The following is a 14,326-nucleotide window of genomic DNA, read 5'->3' on the forward strand; positions in this document are numbered from 1 at the left end:
GTTTAACTTGTGTTTCAATTAAGTAGTTTTCATTTGAAATAAGCAATAGTGTGTATGTCTTATTGGATATAATTAAATTGTAAGCAACATTTTTGTCAGTATTATACCAGCCATCAGCCACAATACTCTCTAGACACTGGTATTTGTATCAGCCTTTAAAAAACCCACAACTGATCAACCAATAGATCTGAAATATCATCAATGTCCGTACCACAATGCAGGTAATTTAAGGGCCAGAGTTTAATATCTATAGTTACTAACGCCAAGTATGTTCAATAGTAAAAGTGATGACTTGGCAAACACAACTAATTAAAAAAATAAAGCATAATCGCACTGTAGGTGTCTTTAAGTGCTGAAGACGATGGTGACTGGCTCATGGCTTCAGGAGGCAGGTGAGCTTTATTCTGCTCTCCCTCCGAGCATCTACTGCTGCCATCTGCACCTGCTCATACATCACTCGCGCTGTAAGTTTTGTTATCACTCTAACACTAATCAAAAGAGAAAACTGTCACCACCACTGACCTGTGGAACCTCCCAATTATGCTCTTCAAGAGTGACAGCAGCACTTAACTTCCACTGCCAGGTAAATGACCACCATCAGTCTAAACAGAATAGCAATGAACCACCAGGCTGCAAATGATTTTTTATTTTTTTGGTACAGAAATCCCCAGCCGGGAATTTATGAAAGGTGAAAAGCAACTCAAGGCTATTTTACCCCCCTCCTCCTGGGTCCCACTCCTTAGCCGAGGGTGTTCAGACTCGCAGGCCTGGGGAGACGACGTTTGCATTAGTGCTAAACAGAATTTATGCCTTTTAATTTACTCAAAAGGTGCTTAAGCGGCCCGTGCGCTACAATGCATAACAGAATGCCAGTTTTTAAATATGGGGGTCGTTGGTATAAAATGGTATATATAATCTGTGTGCCCTTCCTTTTCGAGGGCAATGCTAAAGTGTACGGCTCTAGCGTGCCTTTCCATTTTTTCTGTCTAATTGTCTCCATGATTACCTCAATATAAAGTACTAAAGATTGTAGCTTGCTTTGCTTTCGTTCATTTTTTTTTTCTTTTTCATTATTGCAGGCAGGCTATGTTGACAATTCCATATTGAGGTATAAACTGTCTTTGCATGAGGCCTCAATTATGTGCACTGGTGGCGTTGGTTCAGAAATGAGCCCTCTATGGTGAACACAGAACACATCTGTGTGTTTTCAGTGGTTATGAAATTAAATAATCCCTTCATTTCATACTCAAGCCCTATAGTCTCCACCTAAAATTTGTAATGCAATGAAAATTGATCATTTAAAAGTCAACATGATATCAAAATTATCCTATTTATGTGTTAGGTTGCTGCAAGTCTTTCTATTACAGTAGATATCAAATAACCCTCTTACTTTTAATCCCTCTCCTCCAAACACCAGACCAGTCCAGACTCCTAGTTTGTAACACCTACTTTTCACTGTGTAACCCACTACATTTTTATCTGAATATCCTGATTCTTCCATAAATGTATCAGATTACGATTAATTTCAGATCAAGGTTGATCAGTATGTTTATTGTGGCCCTTATACTCAAGCTAAATACATTATAAGGTTTTTTTTTCACTACACACAAACTGCATAGTTCACCCATTGTCTGTACCACTGTCTACAAGCTACTTTTAATTGTGACCCACCCAATGAGAAGTTGGTAATTTTCCAAATGGATGTAATTTCTTAAACGATAAAAATAACAAACATCTTATTACACTAACTTAATATATTTAGTTAAAAAAATTATTGCAATTTTCATGGTCAGTTGCAGGCAGTTTCTTAATTTTCCCTCTCATACCATACACTTGCCAAAATGCTGATTTGTCTTATTTCTGTTAGTCCCACCCACAATGTTATGTTTATGACATAAAGACATAATTGTAAGATGCATGAGTTTGTGGAGTTGAATTTGAAAATAGTGAAACAAATATCAGTCAATTTTTTAAAAACTATATATTGGATATCCCAATCGAAACTAAGTCTTAGCAATGAATCCGGACCATCTACAATTGAAACCAGACCATCTGCGGGTGATGGATGGGAAACTTCTAAGCCAAGCGTGTTTGAAACGTCATATTAGCATATGTACAGTGTTTGATTAGCTAAATACATGCGTCTTTTGTAGAAAGAAACATAAACAATGTGCTAGATACTGTTCTCCACAACAGCTGCATACTTGCACGGTCCTCAATGTTTACAATGTTTATTGTAATATTTTACAATAAACTTACTTTAGTTAACGTTAAAGCATTAACTAACATTTCTTACAATATTTATTAACCTTTATTAACATGAGTTAATAAAAATACAACTGTTCATTGTTATTTTGTGTTACTAATGTTAACAGATACAACTTTTAATTTTACATATGTATTAGTAAATGTTAAATTAACATTAATGTTAATCAATGCATTAGAAGTATTGTGTAGAAGTATATTGTTAGTTTATGTTAACGTTAACAAATGAAAGCTTATTGTAAAGTGCTATAGGTGACTACAGACATTTTTCTAAACAATAATTCAAATAATGCTTATGCTGTCATTATACCAGACAGAAAATTCAATTCAAGTTTATTTGTACAGTGCTTTTCACGATACAAATCATTGCAAAGCAACTTTACAGCAAATTAAGTTTCTACAATATTTAGTGGTAGCTTATCAGTGGTGACTGTCAGTTAATGTACATATGGCAGAAATGTACGGAAAAATCAATTAAAGACGTAATCAAACAGATGATGAACACTTGCTATCCTAGGTACTACCAAAAGTCCAGAGTTTTGCGACCTTGATGAAAATAGGCATTTTATTGTTTGTTTTTTCAGAGATGTATATGGGCTGTTTTGTTATTTTCAGTTTTGAACCTTTGTGCTGCCTTATATTTTCTTTTGGAAATTTGACGTGCAGTTTTCATACTGTACAGTACACTTTGCCCACCCTGTTTTATGTAGGCCCACCCACTTAAACATTTCTGGCCTTTGCTCCTGGTCTGTACTTGAGTTTAATTAGTTACTTTCACATTTTTATAGTATTTAACACATGTAAACAACACTGCTAATAGCCGACAGAGTCCACTTCGGAAATAGAGAAACAGGAAAGTCCATCACCACTTTAAAAAAGGGAGGGAACATTTGATGTAAATTGAAACACTGAGCAGTCATTCTGCAATCTGCAACTAATTACAAACTTTAAACATCATTTCAATCTCACCTAAACCTTTTTTATGCATTGTTGCCACCAGCTGCAGAACAGATTGTCTATTCATCTTGTCTTTATTTAACCAAATGCGGTTACTACCTTGACATATTAAAGTGCAGCTTAAAATACTGGCACAATAGACATTGCAGACCAAAAACTGTTATGTTTAAATCACTTTAATTCTTTTGTGATAAAATCAGCACTGTCAACTTGTAAAGGCAGTATTATAATTCTTTGACTGGAGTGTGTAGATACTGAGAATGAGTCTCCATAAGGGTTTTTGCTGACGCAGGTGTTGCTGACATGTGAAGAACACCTCCAAGTGTCTCAAGGAAAACTAAACTCCTCACAATGTAAAGTAGCCCAGGAATGTTTCCAGAAAATAATACCACTTATGTAGAGAAGTTGATTCTTTTACAGTTCACAATACAATATCAGCCCTTAATGATTGAAAAGTTGAAATATCACTTGAAAAGTGTCTATAGGTAATAATCATACAACAGTCATTTGAATAAGTTATATATTTATGTGAAATTAACATTTATATTAGATTAATTTCTAAGTAATAAAAATGAGTATAAACATTTAAATTAATTAAAATAATAAGACAATTATCTACTAATAATCTTCTAATTTTATTTTATTAAATGTGTATTAGTAATTATAATCTAATGAAAAACGCTTCATTTTGTGCATTTTGTGTTTATAAAATGCTGAGATATTGTCCCTCTAACCAGGGTTATGATATTATAACAAAAACTAAATCTAATATCTAATAAAATTAAAAAATTAAAAAATTATAATTTTGTTACTTAAAATAAAAATAAAATGTTAACTGACATATCATAATATATATATATATAAATTATTTTATTTCAGCCATTCTCCAAGGAAACGTACTCGGTAAAACTAAAACTGAAAAATGTATGTAGAAAATATTTAGACATATTTTAAAAGGGAAAAAAAAACTAATAAAATATAAAAAACACACAACAAAATACTAAAACTGTATAAAAAAGAAAATTAAAATGGAAAATATAAAAAAAATTAAAACTAATTCAAAATATTAATGAAAACTATGATAGTATCTCAGTGATACTTAGAACAACACATGCCGCTAACCTCCATGATTTGTTTCATCAGCAGACATGGACATATAAGAGCGATGTTGAATATTTAGACGATGTGCTCCCACGAGTGGACTACTGGCAGACATTCGCAGTGAACTCTATTGATCATGCAGTGGCCCCTGGCCTCTACCCTGAGAGGATAAGATAATGAGTTTCCGGTTAAATGTCCCCCACTTATGGGGAAAAACACATTCCAGCAGTGCTCCTCGCGCCCTCCAATATATTTTGTACGGTCTAATTAACTCTGTAAGCAATCTCAATTACTTTGTGCCCAGGGAAGCGTCGGCCAGGCACACTCCTTAAGCAGGTCTGTTATCCTTTTAAAAAATGAGCTGAGGAGGTAGCCTCGGACAACTGAGCCCTACACTTCATTTGTCTTTGGGCAAGTTTGATGGCTATGCGTTTAAAAACCTATTCAATCTTATAAACCAAAAATTAAATGTACTCAGCTGTGATGGTCCTCTGTGCATCTGCTATTTATATGCTAATCTCCTCTCTTACGGGGAAGGTCTTGCAAATTATTACGGCAAACCAATAACTCAGGTGTATGGACTAGCGGGCTAGCTGACTGCAGAACAGAGTGAAATGCGTTTTGTCATGAGAACACGTTCTAGGCAGCCTGGAGAGAGACTCCCATGAAGTTTCCTGTCATATCTCAATTTGAAAGCTCACACACATATACATACATACAAACGCACACACACACACAGGGTTATTTCAGGATAATTGAGACATTTTTCCCAGTCATCTCAATGGCAAAAGTGTTATTAATTTACCCAAATTCACCCTATTCACGCTTTCTTTCTATCTATCTATTTATTGAATAGGTTCACTGTAAAAAAAATTTTTTGTAATAAAACAAAGATTACTTAAGTATGATATAAAATACTATTTCAGTCTTTCTGCTTCAAAATTTTACACTTAATTCAATGCGTTACTTGCCATTTGTTTGTAATTATTTGTTAAAAAATATTTTTTGTCCAAATTGTTTAAAAAGCAAATCCTACAGTAAATGTTTTTCAGAGTACATTTATTAATTAAATAGTTTCATCTGCCGAAAACAAATATTGACCAACATTTAACTGTAATTGTGAGTAACCAAAAGGTATCAGTTCTTTCATGTCGAAGAACACACTGTGAGCTAGTGACCCCCAAAATGAATTTGATAACTTAATTCAGAGTTAAATGCACGGCTGTCATTGCATTAGATCACAGCACATCTAAGCAAGTGTCATCTCAAATGCCGCAGGAGCTGTAGGTCTTTTAACCAGCTGCTGTTAAAGTTATTTTTATTGGATATACAAAGTCAGTTCTCCTCAAGTTCACGCAGATTTCCTAGCAGTATAATCGCAGGTTTAGAGGATCACAATAACTATCAACATGATCCACATTTCACAACCACAAAGTGTCACAATATACTTTGTCTTCATACTGACCGATATATATTGTTATTTTTTCCACAAAAAAAACATGCTTTAAAATGTTATTTATCACAACAACATTCATACATTTTTAAGTGTTATTTACTTTAAATCACTGTATATGAGATTTAGATATAACATATTTATCTTTTGTTTGCCAAAGAAAAAGAAACTAAATAGATATTATTGTTCTCAATTATTGCTCCTTCAGGCCAAACCATTAAGTTGCCTGATCACAGTAAATAATGTATATTCTCCCCTGGACCTATAAATGTTTTTTCCTTACATATTTTGTGCATAAGGAACTTCAGACCTCAGCCACAAATCCACACAAGGATCTTACATGAGGAAAAATATGGTGTGCTATTTATGCAAATAACTGATATTTTGGTATACTTTGGTAATTCATTTTTCCTTATAATATATTTACATTTCCAAGCTATTGGAGTTTTTTTTTTTATTATTATTATCTAAAACTCATTATCATGTGATAAAGGCACACAGAAAAATTATAAATAGTCATTTTACACCTTTTTCTGTTCTTCAATCAGTAGGAGTTTAAGCTGAAAGCAATTCCACCCATGTCATAGCAATGACACAGGGAATAAAGTAATGGAATGCTTTTAGGGGGAAAAGGAAAAACTAATTATGATAAAGGCCTTTTAGTTGTTGCTTTATCACAAAGCACTGACTTTTTGCATTGAAAATCGTCACTGAGAGTGATAAACCTCTCTGGCGTGCAGTCAAGTGCTTTGTCAATGTCAAACCCCTCCTTTTTCTCTACCCTGTCTGTTCTTTTCATCCAGTTAAAAATGGATAACTTGTGTCATAATGGGTGTCTCCTAACTGCTTGCTGTGTCCCATTCCACCCTAGAGTGAGCAAATCTCCATTAGCAAATGAGCTGTGCCTCCCCGTAGAAAAACTCCCAGTATCAATGCAAAGATGCACGTCTTAAGAGTTTGACCATACGATAAACAGTGTAATCTAAAAATGTCCACGCTACACAAATATTCTCAACACCCTCGTCATGTGTTACATGTGGACATCTTTTGACAAGCAAACATTTTCCAGCACACTATTTGACAAAATTCCAGTATTTAATGTGTGGGGAAAGAGCGCCCTCCTCTGGGGATAATACATTTCTGAAGTTATTCCAGATGGAATTTGCACTGCTGAATTACTGTGATGATCACTACTGCTTACAGCATGGTACATACTGTATTTATGCATACAGTATACTATACCTTACTCACTCAACACAGAAAAATCAGTCATGAATCAATGGAAATTCATTGATATATAAATTAATGTATTATAACTATTAATATGATATACTTGTTATTGTTATGTAAACATATTGTTAAAAACAAACGATGATTTAAACACCAGAAACATTACGATCTGGCTTTGATGTAACTGTGAAAAGTTAAATATATTGAATACAATTCACAAACAAATTCACACATGATATTTGTCATTGTAAATTCCTGGAACAGCCGCGGAGGCAGCACATCAAAAATAAAAACAGTTGTCAGTCAACTCACATTTTCACCTTCACAAATTTAAGAAAGCACTCAGTTATAACAGAAATAACAGGATGTGAGCAGAGCATGTAGTACTCTCCTTACTGTTTAACTCGAAATCAGTGCAAAAAAAGTGTAAGCCTACATCTGTTTGAAAAAACAAACTCACCACTCTTCTTTCTCTGTTTTTGTAATCTATATGAAGACACTCGTGTTTTCTCAAGGCGTACTCCAGTGATTTCTTTAACTCAGTGGCTCTCCTCATCAGTTCTTCCTCAACACCCACCTTTGTAAAGACCTGTAAAAGACACATTTTACATGTCGCTGTAAAAGATTATGGTTTATATAAAGTTTCAAATATGGATTTTTGTGGAAAAGAGCAGCTTGGACATTGTGCTAAACATCTATTTTTGAATAATCAATGACAGGTTTTTCATTTGGGAATGAATGATTCCTTTCAGAGGTCAAAGGGTTTACCTGGATCCAGGACTGCACCAGAGGCAGGTGTCTGGTTGTGATGAGTCTATGAAGATCCCTCACAGTGTTTACTATTGCTTCATTCTCCTCCGTCTCCCTCAATTTTAAATCTGCAGACATGATTCAAATGGTTATTCACAAAATTTCCAGATTTGAACTCCAAATTCCATGCCATGCTATGACATGACAGAGGATACGTATCATGAGAATAGCTGTGAACACGATCAGTCAGATACACCTGTGGACACATTGAGCTCCAGCTGATATCTATAAGACATTAAACCAGTGCTGTGGAGAAACACGTCCTCATCAGGAACTTCTTCTGTGTCACTCTCGTCACTACACTTGTCTGTTTTCATCATTTGTCTTCTCGGTCATCTTTCCGTTCTTCTCATTGCTCAGGTCTTTACTGCAGCAGGGTTGGTCAGATATGTTCTCAGCTCCCGCAGAGGTTTTAGCAACTGCTGCTTCCTCATTAAACAGGTTTAAGTCATCGGTTGCAAGCAGTTTTAAGCAGTTGTTCATCTCAGTCAAGGTTTCCTCAATCTCAGTCGTCATTTCTTAATGAAAGAGAGATCAAAACAAGCATTTTAGCATGGATAGAAATGGATGGGCACACTTTTTCTTATTTTTTACTATGGATTAATGGCACTTAATGACATTTTTAAACAGAACAAGACTTGAACAAGAACTTGTCACTCTTTTTTAAACAAGATTGTTAAATGCTATTTGTGTTTTCTAGATATTTAAAAAAAACATTACAAGATTTTGAAGAGGTGATTTTAGTTCACTGAACAAATGAACTTGTGTTTATACGTTTTGCATCCAAGCAGTTAAAAAAGTGCTAGGAGTTTTGAGCTAAGAGTTTTGAAAAATGACATCAATGTTCTAATATTAGCGCCAAAGTGATTGTTAAAAACAAACTACAACTATACTATTTCACCCACATCCTGTAAATGTATTGCCACCTTTTACTTTTCCCAATTCTTAAAGAATAGTCTAGCAATTCATTAACCACTTCTGACAAGGCTTTTGTAGTCAAGAGGTTATGAATTAAAATGATTGATTTATTGAGGTAAATATTTAGGCTGTTGATTTATTTTTACAGTATTATATCTAAGATTAACTATTCCAGGATATTGTTCATTTAATTTACAGTATGTCCTGGGAGCTATCACTCAGTGTTTAACCAGCATATAAAGTATTTGCTTAACATAGTTTCTCAGGAAATGTTGATTCTTGGTGGAGCTGTGAAATCTTAAACATGCTGTAAAAAAACTTAAAATACTTTATTGTAAACTTACTCTTACAGCAATACAAATCTAGGAATTTCACATTTACGCAAGCTTTACATGCAAATTGTTTAAATATTTTCTATCTGTGCATTTTAACCACAGCAATTTAGAATTAGTTCCACTTTCTGCATACAAATGACTGGATTGCTTATGGGACATGTGTGTAGCCACATTGCGTATGTAAACAGGGTGTCAATGACTAAAAGACGATATCTTGAAGGTATCAGTCAGACAGGATAAGTTTTCAGGACAAAATGTCTGTAAAGTACTTGTTACTGTGGATGTCAGTAATGATTATTGCCAATTTACACAGGATAAGCTATACAGACATTGTTGAGATAGGTGTGCCTATACTGTATACTGCATTATATCTAGGATTATTAGCTGAAAGTGATTTCATTCCAAAACGTGGTACAACAAATACTATAATACAAGCCTGTAATAATAAATTGTTCTCATAAATACATAAATCTGTTTCCAGAATGAACGCAATGGCATTTAATAAATATGTGTAGGTGCCTTGTACGTCAGCTGATCTGATTTTCAATACTATAATTAAGAAGAAGTATAGAGAACTATAATTAAAGATGAACATAACTCAATCCCATTTTCAATAAGCAGTAATTCCAGTATCTAAATAAAAAAAATGTGTAGAAATTCTGCTGTATAATGTAGACTGACTTCAGATATAAAAACAGAGATTGGATGGGTAATCAGATTATGTCCTATCAAGAATATGTGGAAATATAAACATGATCCACACTCACGAGAACAGTCTTCTTTTAACGTTTTATTTGACATTAATCACTGATGGGAAAAGACTTGTTCTTTTCCTATGGGAAAGTCTTTTCCCATCAGTGATGAATGTAAAATAAAATGTAAAAACAAGACTGTTCTCGTGATTGCGGATCATGATCTCCTATACTAAGTAATTTAACAGATTGACGCACCAAAATAAAAAGATCAAGTGACGGAAGAGTACGATGCAAACGGCGTTGTAGAAATATAAACATAGCAATCCAGTGGTGTCTATTTTATGATGTCATCTGCAACCCAGTTCTTCATTATACACTGTGTGCACAATTATTAGGCAAGTTGTATTTTTGAGGATTAATTTAGTTATTGTACCAGCAGTTCCACTTTGAGAAATGTAATGTTCTTACTCAGTAAAGTAATTTGACAACATTTCTGAAAAAAAGCCAATAGTGCACTTGCACTCAATTGGCTCCATGACTGCATTATTGGCCTGTTTGCCACATTGCTAGCCCTTCAAGTTTAGAGGAGACATGATATAACGACGATAAAAATTACATTTATATAAAATAAAAATATGTGAGTAAATATATCAAGGTATAATCAAATTACTTGATTTTAGTGTAGACAACTACAAAATGATTCAAAAAGCCAACGACACACGCGTATCCATCTGCTTATCCATCTGCGCCACTGGATCTGATATTTTACAACCACTTTTAACTAAATGTAAATAGACACCCCGTATTTTTTATTCCATAGTAAGGGCAATTCATACAATACATTGAAACTGAGCTACTTTAATACCATCTCTGAACTTTCTACCATGACTCTGCTGTTCTTCGGCTGGTTCTTCCCTGTATACGTTGATTGACAGATGTCTCGTCCAGTCAGCGGTGAGTAATCCCAAACCAATGGCACTGTCTCAAACTATACCTACCTCTTCCGGTTTGTCTGATTTGTCGTTGTGTTTTCTGACTTGTTATAATGTTTTCTGAAATGCCTAAATTAATACAGAATTGTGATTTGTTTTGCACTTCACGCCACCGTATGTTTACCCTCCATTTCCTGTTTGGCCTTTTCAAGCTTCTCTTTGTAAATTCTTTCCAGTCTCTTCTGTTTCTCCTCTTGTATTTTTCTCTCAGCCAGTGTTCTTACGTCAACATCATGAAAATCTACCTAAAAAAAGAAAGAATGCTTTTCTTAAAGGCATAGTTCACACAAAAATGAATAATCTGTTTGTGGGTTACCAAAGAGTTTCTGGTCCCCATTGACTTGCATAGTATTTTTTCCATACGACAGAAGTCAATGGAAACCAGCAACTATTTGGTTACCCTTATTCTTCAAAATATATTCTTTTGTGTTAAGTAGATAAAGAAATTCATACAGGTTTGGAACAACTTGAAAGTGAGTAAATTATGACAGAGAACTCTTAATTTTTGGGTGAACTATCCCTTTAGGGAGACATTTCACTATGATAATGACAAATTATAATCAAAATTAAAACCGCCCATAACATCAAGCGCATAAAAACCATATGCAAATAATAAACAGTTTGAACATAATATTGGAAAATACAATGAAACACAATAAAAAATTTTTTTATCAATTGCTCGATTCATTCACATTTGATTACACAGCTAAATTTAGCTAGAACACAATATATTTTCCATAACAGTCTTTATATAATTATATAACAAAAGTGACGTGTCCCAGGGTGCAGACTGATGGCATCAATCTGCTTAAGAAAGTGATATCCCAGAGACAGTTTCTTGTACGCCTCTCCATACGTGGCGTGCCATGACTGCACAGTCTGAATGGCAAGTGTCCTTAGTTTTCTCACCTCCTCTTTGGGTGGAGGCAACGGTTGCTCAGTGTCTGTTTCTACTGTAAGTTCCAGGAACTCCTGAAAGATTGTGATGCGAAGACCTCTGAAGTGATGCGACTGGCTGAAAATCTCATTGACCATTTGGAAGACAGAGAGACGGATCTCTGCATGCTCTTGGTTCAGCTGGGTCATAATCAAGTTGTAGAAATTATCGACATAGTCAGTGGAAACTCTGTGGTCATAAAATAAGGAAGAAATACAACTTAACAAGGAGCGTAAGGTCATATGTCCAGTGCTGCTCTGTAGCCACAAAAACAAACACACAGGCACATGAGCAAATACAGATTTATGCTTACTTGGCAAATCACGAAATGGACTTTGATTAGGCTTCATAACTGACAACATTGATAAATAAACACTGGGTAAGACCAGTTTCCTCATTCTGTGACTAGATAATGAGATCATAAGCATACTTTGGGCAGAGGTGGCAAAAGCTTTGGTGACCATGGCATGGCTGTCTGAAATCAGAATTTACGGAATCTTTTTTTTTTTTTGCCTCACCATCTGCAAGCACAAAATGCATGATGGTTAAACAAAAGACTGTTACTGGCTCGAGTTGTCGTTAAGTTCACTTCAAGTCTTCAAGGTAAAGTTCAATGGGCTCTAGGGATTAATTGGTTCAATGGGCCTTTTGCTAATGCAGTGACCGCAATGGGGCAAAAACACTCACTAAGCAAATAAAGATGCCCTTAAAGAAGAGTTTTCCTGTTGCTATAAAATCGTTTCCAGAATGTTCTAATCTATTCACATCACTCACAGTTTGGTCGACATTGTTGTCGTTGTTTTTTACTTACTGTGTGTGAAGAAATTAACAACCTACTAAACATACTTGCATATTTTCTTCACTTCCTTCATACCTTGTCTTGATTTAACTGTGGTTCTCCAGAGGTAGTCAACTTCTCAACCAGTTGTGAGAGCTTATCACGCATTGTTTGGTCCATCTTGACAAAACCCTATAACAGAATGAATAAAGAATGAAAGTATGAAGGAATGGGTCAAAGCAACCATCACTGAGAAACAGTTACTCCCATATGCCATTATTTTTGTTATGCAGCTGCTGTTCAACACAGATATATTGGTAACACTTTACAATAAGGGTACATGAATAATCATGTACTAATGCCTAAATTAATACTTAATTCATCATATACTAATGATTATTAAAGGTGTTAACTAATCATGAACTAATGAAGAGCTATCCTTAACTACAACTGGAGTCATATGGATTCGCACATGAATAACGGCAGCCTTAACTACATGTTAGTACATGTTTGATAGTTAATGCATTAATTAACATTTATGGGTAAACTAAATCAAACAGCCTCTTTAAAAAGGAATAAGAAATACTCTGACTTTGAAATGAATTAAATAATTTAATATCATAATTTGAGCTTTTGACATCTTCAGCATTGTCATAATCATTACTGGGTGGCGAAGGATTAGTTGATCCTCCTCATCAAGCATAGAAAATACTAAATACACTAATAACTGATCTTGCCTGTTTTGTTTTTATCTCTTTCACTGGGTGGCGAAGGATTAGTTGATCCTCCTCATCAAGCATAGAAAATACTAAATACACTTATAACTGCTCTTGCCTGTTTTGTTTTTATCTCTTTCCCTTTAAATTCACCCTACTGTGACTTATATGCAGCTAAATAAATAAATAAAAACTCAAAACCCACAAAGCATATTTGTAGAATGATTCCAAAAGAAATGGCCAAACTAGAAACATGCTGTCAGGGGTCTGGGTCTGGTGTTCTCCCTCTCACCACCAGAGGTCGCCACTTCCCATCCTCCCGGACTCCGTTACCTTGACACCACACACCTGTGCACACGCTCACACACACACACAGCTGTTGCCCATCCTGAGGGCTATTTATAAGCCTTCCCCACGCCTCTCTGGGCGGATTATTAAGTGTGTTACGGGACTGATGCAAGCTCTACGTGGCCGTATTGTGTCAGAGTCCATTTTCTGTTTCGAGCCTGTGTGTCAGAGTCTTAGCTCTGTTTGTGTTTTCTGTTTTGGTTTTGACTTTGTTTTCCCCTGCAGTCAAATAAACCTGCATTTGGACCCAGACCCCTGTTTACACGGTGTGTTCCTTTACCGCGCCGTGACAGAATAATCCGCCCAGCATGGGTCCAGCAGGAAGGTTCCTCAATGTCCGCCAGGGAGACCGGTGCATTGAGGATTACGCCTGGGACTTCGTGGGAGTGGCTCGCCGGTCGGCGACGGAGAGGACCTGCTCAATGGTCTGTTTCTGGGGTGGCCTAACCGAGCCTTTCAAATCCCTTATGCCATTCTGGCACCCCGAGGAGGCGCTGGAGGACTACGTCAACCTGGCTCTGCAGTTGAGCGGCTCAGCCGTCAGGATGGAGTTGGCTGCAGAGCCTGCTCACAGTTCTCCCGAGGCGGCCATCCCAGGGTCGTCAGAGGCCTCGTCTGCGGCACCCAGTACCTCATGCCCGTTCCTGGAGCATCGCGGGTTGGTACACAGCGTGCGGGAACCTCCGCTGATGTCGGTACGAGCAGCGTGGTCTGCTCGCAGATTCCCCGAGGCAGCGGTGTCCGCTCGCAGTTCCCCTTAGGCGGCGGTGCCCGCTCACGATGTTCCCGAA

General features: G+C 36.0%; 1 pseudogene; it reads right to left on the reverse strand.

Annotated features, from left to right (window-relative positions):
- LOC107660425 (UV-stimulated scaffold protein A-like) overlaps positions 1–12,653 on the reverse strand; it is a 54,452-nt pseudogene extending 41,799 nt beyond the window's left edge.
- Between the last annotated feature and the right edge of the window lie 1,673 nt (positions 12,654–14,326).

This window comes from Sinocyclocheilus anshuiensis, unplaced genomic scaffold (assembly GCF_001515605.1).
Source record: "Sinocyclocheilus anshuiensis isolate Anshui unplaced genomic scaffold, SAMN03320099.WGS_v1.1 scaffold1763, whole genome shotgun sequence".
Classification (NCBI taxonomy): domain Eukaryota; kingdom Metazoa; phylum Chordata; class Actinopteri; order Cypriniformes; family Cyprinidae; genus Sinocyclocheilus; species Sinocyclocheilus anshuiensis.